The sequence below is a fragment of the Pteropus medius genome, unplaced genomic scaffold, assembly GCF_902729225.1.
Source record: "Pteropus medius unplaced genomic scaffold, Ma_sr-lr_union100, whole genome shotgun sequence".
Classification (NCBI taxonomy): domain Eukaryota; kingdom Metazoa; phylum Chordata; class Mammalia; order Chiroptera; family Pteropodidae; genus Pteropus; species Pteropus medius.
Window position 1 is genome coordinate 15,610,503 of NW_024354503.1, and position 13,960 is coordinate 15,624,462.

General features: G+C 42.5%; 1 protein-coding gene across 2 annotated transcripts in view; it reads right to left on the reverse strand.

Annotated features, from left to right (window-relative positions):
- The window catches only part of BICRAL (BICRA like chromatin remodeling complex associated protein), a 93,774-nt gene extending 79,905 nt beyond the window's left edge, over positions 1 to 13,869 (reverse strand). Inside the window, exon 1 of one of the 2 annotated variants that reach the window (XM_039854656.1) lies at positions 13,837 to 13,869. The gene's annotated coding sequence lies outside the window, so the exon portion shown is untranslated. Of the gene's footprint in view, positions 1 to 11,693; positions 13,632 to 13,836 lie in introns of those variants that run through there. The other variant, XM_039854655.1, reaches the window with a different exon arrangement.
- Positions 13,870 to 13,960: the final 91 nt, after the last annotated feature.

A 13,960-nucleotide genomic window follows, 5' to 3' on the forward strand; every position in this document is an offset into this window, starting at 1 on the left:
AGCTTATAAAAGACAGCAGCTTCCATCTTAGGTGCCTTCTCTGGAACACTCACTCTGGGCGAAGCCAGCTGCCATGTCCTAAGGACACTGAGTCTATGGAGAGAGCCACATGGTGAAAAACTGAAGTCTCCAGCCAAAAGTCAGTGAGGAACCAAGGTTTTCTGCATGTCCTGGAATCAGATTATCCCCCAGCTCACCCTTCGGATGACTGCAGCTCCAGGGGACAGCTTGAGAGACCTCATGAGAGACCCTAAGGCAGAAACACTCGGCTTAGCTGTTGCTGGGATCTTGACTCACAGAACTGTGATATAATAAATGCCTGTTGTTTTAAAGCTGCTAACTTTTGGGGTACTTTGTTATACAGTAATAGACAACTAATACAGTGAGCTATTGTATCATGAAGTCTAAAAGAGTTGAACAATAATACCAATATACTAGAGTTATACATTGTTTACTACCATTTTGTTTTCTCAAAGAATGTGTCACATTACATCTTCAGCATGACTAGATTAAGGAAAGACCCCTGATTCAACCTAAAGCAATCAAATTCTCTCTTCTGGTATTAGTACTTGGGAAATTGGGTCAGCTGTGGGGGCAGACTATAAGGCTGGAATGACTCAGGGTCAAAGCCACCATTCTGGAGCAGTTATATTTTGGGGCCATGCAAATGGATGGGACAGAAAGGCCAGTGTGTCAGGGAGAAAAGATTCTCACTGGGTGTAGAGGGAGGGCAGAGGGGAGGAGAAAGTACTTGATGATATTCTAAGCCCCATGAGGCCTAGCTGCCTTTCTAGTATTTGGGTCAGAAAACTCCCCTTCCTTATAATTACTCCCCATCTTACTTGCTCTTCTATGAGTTCCCTTTCTTGCAACCAAAAGATCCTCGAATACACCAATATGCTGCCAGCTAGCTCCTTTCCAGAACAGGGGAGCAGTTCCTCCTGCTGTGGCAAGCCAAGTACTCCTCCAGAGAGGGAAGGATAACAACTCACCAGAGACTAAGCTTTATTATTAGTGTTATGTAAAAACTGCTGTAGATTGAGTAAAAGGTCTTTTTAGACCATCCAACTCCTTTTGCCTTAACTCCATTTTCACAGAGTAATCCTTTGATTATTAATGTACTTCAATTTAAAAAGTTGTATTCTGGCCAGCTGACCTAATCATCCCAGTGGTTGGGTAGGCTCATGCCCATTATAAATTCACAGACTGGCTTTCGAGTACAAATAATTTTTGAACAACCTCCATTTCATTTCCACTGCCCTAGGTCAAGCCCTGTCATTTATCCAAGGAACCTCTGCAATAGCCTTCCAACAGACAGCACTTCTCCTGCTCCAATCCATTCTGTTCAACTTCTCTATCCAAAACACAAATCCTATGCCTTGTTCCCTGCTTGAAACCCTTCGATGGGTCCCCACTGCCTTAGGAATGACTGTAGGCTCCGGCCGCATCTTCCACCCAGCCAAAATCTCCTTCTGACTGCTCCCCACTCTTGCCACATGATGTTAGTCCAAGCTCCTCAGATATAACTGGTGCCTTCCTAGCTCTGCTTCTGTTCTTCCCATTGCCGGACATTGCTTTCCTCTGTTATTTCCCCCGTCTGCTCATTTTTCCTTCACTCCTCTCTTTGCCCCTCTTCCTTCTGTCCTTTGGGCTTCCACAGAACTTCCCTCCTTTATAATACACACTGCAGTCGGCTTGACTTACTTAGTTGTCTCCATGTCTATCCTGGGCTCAGGAGCCTCAAGGAGATAAGACTATGTTTGTTCATTTTTATACCTCCCCTCACCCCAGGGCTAGCTATGGCATCTTGCACCAACACATTAAATTAACATTTATTAAGTGTTTACTGCATTAAGGCACCTGGCGTGTGTTGGAGGTAGCGCGTACCCAAAAAATGGCCATTGAATCAATTACAGTCAGTTGGGGTGGCATGGACAAGTTTTCTCTGGATCAAATGATTCAGGTGAGGTATCCACCTGGCCTCTGCATGTGCAGAGCTGACAGAGCAGAGTAAGACTCCTGGTGACATCTATGGTATAGCAATGAATGAATGACTCTCAGCCTATTTTTTTTTTTTAAATAAAAAGTGAGGCACAATTTCTCATATCTCAATAAACTAATAAGCCTCTTTCTTACTCTTCTCTTTCCCCCGCTTTCTACGGTTGCTATTACGACTTACAGGCACATTACAGAATGCTAGCTCTAGATCAAGAACTACTGGTGAACGGGGATGGGGTGAACCCCACCCTCCTCCAATTATCCAGTATATGTGTTTCAGAAAAAGGATAGGGATGGCTCCATAGTGTAGCAGTAGAAGCAGAATCTGGTCCTAGTTTGTCTACTGACTATCCCTATCCTGTCCCTAACTCTTCCTTTCCCTTCCAGAGTTGTGGAAAGGCCTTGGCTGTGGGCAAACCTGAGACAGACTATACAGAATCTTAAAGAGCGCAACCACTCTGATAATATCAGAACTTTATAGCCATTCCTAAAGCAATTGATCAAGAAGTACTGGAATTAACAAGCAAAAAACAAACACACACGTTTCTTTTTTCCTCTTTTTAAACGAATGTGAAGATTTCTACACACTAAATTCCTACCTTCTGGAGGCTACATAATAAATGAATACTGCCTCAAATCAAGGCTCACTCCCAGGTTCTAAAAAGGCAGCAAAGCATATCACACAGATCCTTGACAGCCTCTAGAGCTACCTAGAGCTCCAGGAATCACCAACTTGTAGAATGCAGGGATATCTATAGTGGCTTTGGCTTTCTGGGGAATCACACCTTTGTCAAGGGCCTATCTTTCTCAGTATATCCTCATATTACAAATTTCACTCAAGCTTCACCTTTTACTTGATGGTCTTTCTTCAGACAGAAACAAGCTGTAAGGGTGTTATGCTCTTAAGACAAAGAATAGAAAAAAATAGCATGCCATGTTGAAATGCATATGAAGGACAAGGGATGTGGCTTACTCATGAGCTAAATGACTGTCACCACCCATAGGCCTGGCCTCCTAGGATGTACTCAGATTTGTGCCTCAGCACAAATTTCAAATTACTACATGTCGTGGAGCACTGGACCCCTCCTGGAGAGAACTCACAACTGTTGGAGCCACCAATGCCTTATACTGGATGTAGCCCCTGTTATATATCTACATTCCTAACTGTATGTACACCTGTTCCCTTGTCCAAGTCGGCATCTTTCACTTTTTATAAGTAAATGTTCTTGATTCTTACAAACAAAAGGAGGAGAAAATATCTGTAGCATGAATAGGTTCCCACTTGACATTTTGCAAGAATTGGCTCAGCATTCATATTTCCTTATTTTACCATGTCACAATGACACAAAAGACATCCCTTTATCCATGTCAATAAACACTTTTGTGTACCATAATGTGCAAGGCATAATTCACAAAACCATTTTTTCAAACCTTTTTGACCATAACCTATAAGAATAAATACATTTTCTCATAAGTCATGTATGTGTATCTTTAAAATATATAAATATAATATAAGCTTATTTATGTAACACAGTGCCCTCTGACATCTTATATTCTATTTTATTATTTTTTTTTAGTGCAGACTGCCATCTGGGTTTCATGATGTTATTGGGTTAGAACCTGTGGTTTGAAAACCTGTGGTTTATAGTATTGCACAGAAAAGTAGCATCTCATAGCAAATAATAAAATCCTACCTAAAGAAGAAACCTTAAAATTAGGCAGAAGAATCAAAGAAAAATAATTTTCTTTTTCTTATTTGACTTTCAACTTCCAGGATGCTTTAAAAGCACTGATCTCAATGGATGAGCATGTCTATAAAAGCCTTTAAATTCTCTCAAAACTTTGTATGTCATTATTTCCCTTACACCGAGGCATAAAGAAACTGAGGCAGAAAAGGCATACCCCATATATATTAAAAACTAGGGGGTTGGCTCCATAGTTTAGCGGTTAGCACGTCTGCTTTACACACAGAAGGTCCTGAGTTCGCGCCCCAGGTGGCACCGTGGACCAGGCCCTGGGTGCACACCCGAGCATGTGGGAGGAGACGCCCTGCCTTCAGAGACCCATTTCTCAAGAGGAGATGGCAACATTCATGAGTCAGAGGTGGGAAGTGGGAGAGGAGATTAAAGAGGCCGGGGGGAACTAACATCTGTTTGGGAATTAAAATTTGGCTGTGTCTTTTAAAGAATCTTAAAATTGTTGTTGCTTCAAACTATCACCCTCCTGGCAAGGTTACCATGAAGAGTAAATGAAATATTATAAGAGAAATACCTGGTGGCTCCTGCTATCAATCAGGTTCTTGAATTATCTGTTCCTGGACAAGCCTGATTTCTATGTGACCTGGGGGCTCATTCATTCACTGAACACCAGCCCTGCTGGGCAACAGAGAACGACGGTCCCTCAAGGCGTTTACTGGCTCCATCAAGAAGAATAAATATCATTACAAACTAGGATTCTAGAGTGCTTGGGCTGAGTATTTCATTTATTTCCCCAACAGATAATTATTGTGAACCTTCCATGCCAGGCATGATGCTGTATGCTGGGCATATGGGATGCTGCAGATACAACCACAGCCCTCATGGATCCCAGAGTCAAATAGAGCCTGGAGTTTGTGAAAATCCTGCACATTCCATTGATATTACGTAACATACGGCTGTTTTACACTCCCTTATCTGTAAAGTGAGGTAAGATTACATCAGTAGTTCCCAAAACTAAAGATTTCAGACAGGCTTTCATGAAAAAATACTTTAAAAAAAGAGAGAGAAAAGATATGATCTCGCAATACAGTGCTTTAAACGGAATGAACCAAGTGTCGTGAAAAAAAAATCCTGAGTTTTCCTTCTAGTATAAGCCAGTTTTTGCCCTTGTATTAAGGAATCCCTCAGGGCTTGCCCAGCTCAGTCTTTCTAGGATTCTTTGGTTTTCTTTTGCAGCATTATTTATATATCAATTCGGCTCAAATATCCCCCAGAATTGCAGAAAGGCCAGAGAACTGTTCATAGAAGAATCATTAAAGGGGCCTTTCTACAAAGGTCAGGATGCACACAGCAAATTCTGGCTCCATCACCCAATTTGAGGGGTGGGAAGTGCAAAGAGACAATGGTCCAGTGACTGGAAGGTGGAAAGAAACCTGGCAATAGTTGAAAGTCTACTACAGGTCTGGTCCAATACTTGGTACTTTTCCATACATTACTTTATTTAATATTACAACAATCCCAGGAGAAATATATCTTTCTTTATTCCCAATTCATAGAGAGGTTAAATATCATACCCAATGCCACAGAGCTAGCAATCAGAATTTAAACTCAGACCTGTCCACTTATTACCACCATCACACCTCACTGATGAGAAGAGACAGAGAAAGAACAGATGCAGAACAGTTTTAAGAGACTTATGTTTCTTTTGACGTGAAAGGAATTTGAAACTATATTCAAAAAACAAGTTAGATAGCTGATTACATCTCACTCTATCTTAGAATCAATAGCTTAGGCACCTCTTTAACAAGGCCTCTTTCCTGCAGCTCAGCAAATACCCTCCTTTCTGCCCCTAGACTCCTTCAGTCCCTTATCCTAAAAACAAGAACAAGCCCCCTGACCCACTTCTAATCACAGTCCTAGGAGAGATCTTGCCTCTGGCCCAAGTCTTCATCCATTAACACATTTATTTAACAAGCATTTATTATGCATTTCCTGTGTACCAGGTACTGTGCCAAGCATTTGGCATGGAATAAAACACATCCTTGCTTGGAAGAAACCAAGTGGCAGAATAAATTTCTGTAAATGGATATTGATTTCACAAGCTGATAAACACTCATCTAGAGCCAACAGAAGGAAGAATCCAGATAGGCTTCTAGGAAGAAGAGTTGTATAAAACAGGTCTTGTAGGAGATAAAGCACAGGATCACAGGCAGGAGAACAAAAGAGCAAGCAGCAGGTCCCAAATGGTCCCACCAGCTCTCTCCAAACTCAATCCACCAGGTTCACTGTCTCAGGCACCAAGGTCACTACAAACCCAGCTTCTCAATCTGGAACTTTCCATAACTCTTTGCCCTCTTGTATCTCTTACTTTCTGTTAACCATTGAGTCCTGTTTAGTCTCCTCCTACATCTCTCACATATTTCCCCTTCCTTTTCTATCTTTACTCTCATCACTGTAGCCCAATACCATTTCTCCCTCACTCCTGCAACAAACAGCCTTCAAACTGACATCAGTTTATTTTTGCTCCATTTGAATCCATTCCACATAGAGCATCCAGATTGATCCTTTGTTAATGGGGAAAAAAAGGGAGGGGGGATAATCTGATCCTGTCATTATCCTGCTTAAATCTTTCAGTAGCTCCCACTGCCTTAGAGTTTAAGCGAAAACTTCCTAATAGGATTCATGAAACCCTTGATGGTCTGTCTGACCTCTGCCCACCTCTCTAACCTCTAGTCTGATTCACTTTCAGCTTCAACGTGCTCCAGTTCCTCTAACACCCTGGTTGCCCATTAAAACCACCTGGGGAGCTTTAAAAACTACCAACACCAAAGTCCCATTCCAAGACTGACTGATTTATTCAGGGAAGGCCTGACCATCAGGATGCTGTAAAGCCTCCCACAGGATACTAAAGTGCAGCCACAATTAAGGTCATTGCTCTAGTCTAACGTCCAGGTTTGCTGCATATGCCCTGTCTCTGTTACTAGAGACACTGGAACTTTCCCAGCTTCCTAGCCATGAAGCTAGCGAATTTTTGTCTGTCTTGTTTACTGCTGTATTTCAAGCACCTAGAACAGTGCCTGGAACACAGTTGGTGCTCCATGAATGTCTGTGGAAAGAAATGAATAAACAACTCTGCTTTTTCCCTTACCTGGTTAGATCTAACTCATTCTCTAGAATTCAGCTTAGATTTCCTTAAAAGACACCCTGCACTCCCACCTGATTCCCCTAGTCTGGGTTAAGTAACCTTACATAATCACAGCACCTAAGATCTCTCCCATTATAGTATATATCACACTACCTTGTAATTGTATCCCTCACTTAGCCTGTAGGCTCTGAGGGATCGCTGTCTGTGTTCATCACTGTACCACCATTACCCATAAAAATGCCTAGCATATAGTCAGTGCTGATTAAGTAAGTGCAGCATGAACGAATAGAAATGAATGAGCATAGTATGCTGGGGGTAACGGCAGAGTAAAGGCAATGGTGGGAAATAAGGCTAGAGAGGCACACTGGGGACAGGTTGTAAAGGGCCTGGTATCCAAACTAAGGAGTCTGAACAGTATTAGACAATAGGGAGCCAATAGTTTAGGTAAAGTGACGTGATCAGCTTGTATTTGAGGGCAATAAGTGGCCAAGGCATGCAGCACTGGGGGAATTCAGGAAATCACAAAGGTAGGGGACCAGATGGGCACATACAGGAGATGACGAGGAGGGGGACAAGGCATGAAGAAAGGGACCACAGCAGAGAGAAAGATAACAGTACTTGCAGACTAGGCGGACCAGTGAGAAACACTGAGGCTCTGTGGATAACTCTGTGATTTCCTGCTTGGAACACTATGGATATGGTATCAGGAGCATAATCAGAGGTGGTATCTTGATCAGACAGGCAGTATTAAAACCTTGGACTCTGAAACCAGACTGCCTCAATTCAAATCTTAGCTCCACCACTTACTCTCAGTCCCGAGCAAGACACCTTCACCTCTTCATTTCTTCATCTGGTAAATGTGGATAATAGTAGTACCTATGTCAGGGGAAGGTTGTGAAGACTGAATGAGGTGATACATGTAAATGCTCAGCCATTGTCTGGCACATAGCGAATGTTATAAAAGAATTAACAAAACTACAGATACACAGCACAGTGGATTATCTGCAAAGATGGTTCCCAGTAATTCCTTCCATCCCTTTAAATGCCTGCTGCTCCACCCATCAAGAGGTGGAGTCTGTTTCTCCCCATCTTGAATCTGGGCTGGGTTAGTGATTTGCTTTGACTGAATGAATGTACTACACATGACATTGTACCAGTCCATTCTGGTCTAAGCCTTGAGGCTAGGGGGCATCTGCTTTTGCTCCTGTGGAAGCCAGCCATCATGTGAAGAAGCTTGAGCTTGACTACTCAGCACTAAGAAACCAAGTGTGAGAGAGGCTACACAGGGGAAAAGCGAAGTGCACCAGCTGACAGTCAGCACCAAGGCCCCAGACATGTGATGAGGCTGCCTTGGAGGCTACAGCCTCAGCCGAGTCCACAGAATCATGAGAAATAATAAATTATTGCTGTTTTAAGCCATAAGTTTGGGTTGGTTTGTTATGCAGCAATAACTAATTGAAACTTACGTATATAAGAAAAAGGACAACACTGGGGCAGTAAGGACTTCATTTTAGGCCATCTTAAATATGAAGTATTTTGGATAGCAGGTAATTACATATGGATAGTAGATAGTTACATGGAAATATCTAGAAAGGTGCTGGTGTTGGAATTTTAGGTTTGGGCTCAGGAGAAAGGTGAAAGGAAGAGATAGGGATTCAAGAGTCATGTAGACAAGGCTTGGTGCCCTGGGAGAGGGTAAGCTTGCCAAAGGAGGTGAGAAAAACAAGAAAAAAGGTACTGGGATAGAATTCTGACCTCATGGATATTTAAGGGGTAGATAAAGAGAGGTGTGTGAAAGAATCAAGCAGCAGTGTTTAAGGATGGACAGAGAACTAAGACAGAACAGGGAGATGTGCTTTGAGAAGAGGTGAGAGTTTATAGCTACAAAAAAAATGGATTTGAAAGTTAGGAGAGAATGGTGACAATAAGCCAATTTCAGTTTCAAATAAAATGGCAGAAGCAGAAGTCAGATGATAAGGGGTTGAGGAGGGAATGATAATTGAGAAACTGAACACAGCAAATGTAGGTTACTGTTTTTAAAAGTCTCTTGTTAAAATGGAACTCATAGAAACAGAGAGCCAGGGGCTGCGAGGTGTGGAAAATGGTGAAGGTGGTCAAAGGTGGTCAAAGGGTAGAAACTTTCAGTTATAAGATGAGCAACTTCTGGGGATGTAATACGCAGCACAGTGACTGTAGTTAACACTATTGTACTGCACACTTGAAAGCTGCTGAGAGAGTAGATCTGAAAGGCCTCACCACATAAATTAAAAATAAGATAACTATGTTAATTAACGTTATTGTGGTAATCATTTCACAATGTATACACATATCAAATCACGTTGTACATCTTAAACTCACACAATGTCACATATCAATTATATGGCAATAAAGCTGCGTGGAAAATAAATCTAATTACTTGCCCCTCCCCAAGATTTTTTTCAAAAAATAGAATAAAAAGTCTATTGTTAAGAGAAGGAAAAAACATAGAGCATTCACTTGGGTGGATATTAGGACAAAAGGAAAATTGTTTTAAGTTGAAGAAACTTGCTTGCTGAGAGATGCCAAAGAAAACGCCAAAGAAGAGATTAGAGATGCCAAAGAAGAGATTAGAGATCCCAAAAAAATAGAGGATGACTGGTGGCTGGAGGTTCTAGGAACTGGGAGAGAAGGGACATGGAACTCAGGTGGAGAGCTTTGCTTTGGGTGAGAAGGGAAAGAGAAAAAGAGGTGGAACTTCACAGATAAGTCATAAGTAAGATAGGAGGGAGGGGGAGGTGCCCTTTTTTCTCTGCGAAGAGTAGGCAAGGTCATCTGTCAACAGGCAGTGTTGGTCTTGGGAAGAGTGATAAGTTTCTGAAGAGTTTTATAGGGAATGCATGAGGGGCTACAGGAATCGAGCCTCTAGACTCAGCCCCTCAGGGAAGCTTTCACTGACCTCCCAACAAGGTCAAACCTCCAATTACTGGTATTCTCTGTTCCTCTTTCCTTTGTAACAGTTGTCAGTTGTCACTGTTACAATTTCACATGTTTGTGCCATTATTTGCACAGATTGGGCTTCCTCAAGGAGGATAGGGACTATGCCTTTTTAATTTAGCTTGGCAGCCTGAGGGCCTACCTGGCTCAGTGCTGGGTACAGTAAGCTTAATAAACTGATGTTATATAAACAGTGCCAGCCTCTGTGCTAGGCATTAGGTGTATGATGATGAAAAAAGTTCCAGAGAGTGAAAGGTGTTGAGAAGGAGGAGAACCAGGGGCAAAGGTAGAAGGAAGGGGCAGACCAATTTAGAGCCTTTTCAAGAACAGCATATACCCCCACGGCTGTCATCTTTCACTGTCTTTTGTCAGAAAAGTCAGTGACCAAGGTAGGAATATTTGCTTACCATTTGATACTTGACATATAGAGCTCTTTAATGCATGCTTTATATCTACTATATATTCAACGTCTGCTAAAAGATGAATGAATAGGTGACACCTCCTTCTGCCATCAAGCTACTATAATACAGATTCAAGCCTGAATCTGTTCTGTCTACATGTGGCTGATATTTCCCACAGTACAGGGTCCTGAACAAATTCCATAGAACACCAAAAGACTTTATCCTTTGCTGTCTAGCCATACCCAAAGACCATTTTATTGTGCTTAACTACATTCACTACTTGGTTATTGATTTCCTGTGGCATATCAATACATAAACCTTCACTTTATCACATTAAAAGATAAAATACATATGACAAATATTTCAAATCTAACAAAAAGTATGGAGATGCAACCAGCAAAATCCAGACTGTTGGAAACTCTACTTAACAAATGATGAGGATTTTTCAAACAAAACAATTGAGAAGGGATGAGGGGGGAGGAAGGAAGGAAAGAAGAATTTAAAAGTGATTTAAGGGACATATTAACTACACAATTGTATGGAACTTGTTTGGATCCTTATTCAAATAAAATAACTTAAAAAAGCAAATTATAGGATATTTATCTGAAGAAAACCAATATACTAATTTGAAAATATATATGCACCCCTAGGTTCACTGCAGTGCTATTTACAACAGCCAAGATATGGAAGCAACCTAAGAGCCCATCAATAGATGACTGATAAAGAAGATGTAGTACATATATATATAATGGAATATTACTTAGCCGCAAAAAAATGAAATCTTACCATTTGCAACAACCCAGATGGACCTAGAGGGTATTTATTATAAGCTAAGTGAAATAAGTCAACAGAGAAAAACAAATACCTTATGATTTCACTTATATGTGGAATCTAAATAACAAAATTAAAGAACAAAAAAGCAAATTATAAGATAATCAGAGGAATTAAGAAAATATAACCACTTTTTTGGAGTGTGGTGATAGTATTGTGGTTAAGTTTTAAAAGGATAGTCCTAATCTTTTTGAGATACATATTGAAATATTTATAGATTGTAAAATATGAAATAATATGTCTGGGATTTGCTGTAAAATGATCAGAATGAGGTGGGGTGGGGAAGCGGCTAGGGTTTTAGAAAAAACGAAACTGTCAAATTGATAATTGTTGAATCTGGGTGATGGGTACATGCAACTTGCCTCTCTCCACTTTATTATGTTTGAAATTTTCAAAAAGTTAAAAAATAAATCAAGCTATTAGAACCACAAAGTATCTAAATTTTTGTTAAGTACTTTTTAAAGTCTGTAATACCTTAGAATTCTTTCACTTTTTAAGATGTCTAAAAGAATAGAGATTAGAGCAGTTCTTTTGATTTGCAAGTCTTTTAAGGTATCTTTGAAAGCAGGATTCAGAACTCATGGCTGCTTGCCTTTTGTCACATTTCTGTTGTAACATCATCTGCAACACATTGCAACAGGCACTTACCTCTGAAGAGCTGGGATCCATTTCAAGGATGCAAACTGAATCAACTGCCCTCAAAAGTCAAAAAGATGATGCAAATGCAGTCTGGCAGTGCCAAAGGTTTCGCAGCCTTCCTACTGCTTTTGAACTCAGAAATGCAGCTTTATATCCATGTCTTGACCACCTACCTCACCTAGCAGTTGTAAAGAACCGTCAAGCCAATGAATGCTTCATGATAACCATACCATAGACCCCTGCCCATTCCCACTCAGGCTTCACATCAGTCTTTGAAACTGCCTCCAACACACTGGGTCAGCCTTGTGACCTGTTCATTTTTGTCCTTCACTGCTTCTTTCTCATAAAAATTTGAAACTAGCCAACTTAAAATATTCGGAAACTTACAAAGTCTACTGGACTGTATGCTAAAACCTGTTGTTGGGCAGAAACGAAATCCTTGAAAGGGTTTAATGACATTTAATTGCACTTCTGATATAGACAATACTAACAACCACTTATAGATTCACTAGACTAATACAGAAATGTTGCCTGACCCCAGCTGTAACTTCCAAGTCCAATAAACCTTATTTGGCTACAAACTTTTTTAATTTTTGTGAGACAAATCCAATTACTGAAAAACTTAAGAGAAGGTCTAGATTTTTTTTCTCCTAGCAAAATAAATCTTCTTTAAACCTTCCTTGGTTAAATCAACTCTTCATAAAACAAAGCAGCTTTCGCATTCCTCCATATGACTTAGACAAGATAACCAGCTACATTTCATTCACCAGTGTGAGAACTATACCTCACAAAACCTAAAAGCCTCACCTAGCTTGCTCATGAAACAAAGCAAACGAAAACGAAGTATACTACAAGCACACGCACAAGAATTTTCAGTACCCCCCACTTCCATCATGTGCACGTACACACACAACACACCCTCAACCCCCGCGCGACATTTGTCAAATGTCGTGACCTGTGCTAACTTTTCAGTGAAATACAGAAATTTGTTTTGTTTTTGTTTTAAATGGAAATGGAGAAAGTGGGTGTGAAGGACTGGAGAGATGAATCTTAATTCTTTCCTCCCATCTTCGTCTGCATGAAAATGCAGGCATATTATAGAAATCTCAAGTGACAGTTTCTCAGGCAGTTAAATACCCCAATTAAAAAACGATGGGGGCCGGGAACGGGGGTGGAGATAAGGATGAAACCCAAGACTGCAAGGGCGGGCCAGGTCATAGAGGCCCCGGCGCTCCGCCGACCTGCACTGAGCACGCGAGGTCGCCGCGCGCGTAAGCAGGGACCGAGTCCCGGTTCTCAGCGGCCCGCGCTGCCCTGGGTTTTTCTAGGACTGCGTAGTCCTGGCTGCCCACTCACACCTCGGGCTGGTCCCGACTTCAGATTAGGCTCATTCACTTCCGGTGACAAATCCCTCCCACCACCTCTGGACAAAATGTAACATCTCCCCCATCGCTTTCCTAAAGACCCAGGGCCCCACCGAGAGCCGCAGAGCCCGGGGCTGGGGTCTCACCCCGGTGCGGCGAGCGGGCACTCAGCTGCGGAGGGAGTGACAGTGAAGGGTGGGGGAGGACGTGGGAGGAAGAGGAAGGGGGTGTGGAATTTCACCCCCCCGCCCCCACCCCGCCGACTGCAGCAATCGGCAAAATAAATAAATAAATAGTAATCCGTTTCTAGGCTTCCCCAGGGCCCCTTGAACCCCGCTGCAGTGAAGAACCCGGTCTCTCCCATCCCGGTGCCCCTCGCTCTCTCCCGCCCCGGTAACTGCTTGCGGGGATCCAAGAGCCCCAGGCCACGCCGAATTGCAGTGGCTGAGGGGGGAGGGGGCGGGTAGGATAAGGGTTTTGGGGCGGCAGGAATGGGTTGGGGGAAGGGGTGGTGGAAAAGAAGAGAAAAAACCAGAGGCATGCAAGCGGCTCCCTAGCCAGCTGTTCCAGCTGCCGCTTCCTCCGGCGCGGGCCGGGCGGTGCAATAAACCCCTCCATCTCACCTGCCACTACCCCCCCACCCACCACAAGCACACATTCTTCCCCACCAGAAGCAGATCTCTGGGCTGCAAGGGTAGTAAGGAGGAGCTGGGGAGGGGAGGCCTGCGAGTTTCTAACCTTGTTCTTATAAACAACCCACATGTGCAGCTACCGCTGCTGCAACTCACCCCACAACCCGGATATAAGTCCTGCCCCTTTAAGAGGAAAAAAAGCTTCCCCCGCCTTCCTCCCACCCCACCCATCCACAAGGACCTTTGTCTCTCCACCCCCTTTGTCAGTCGACCCCTCCCC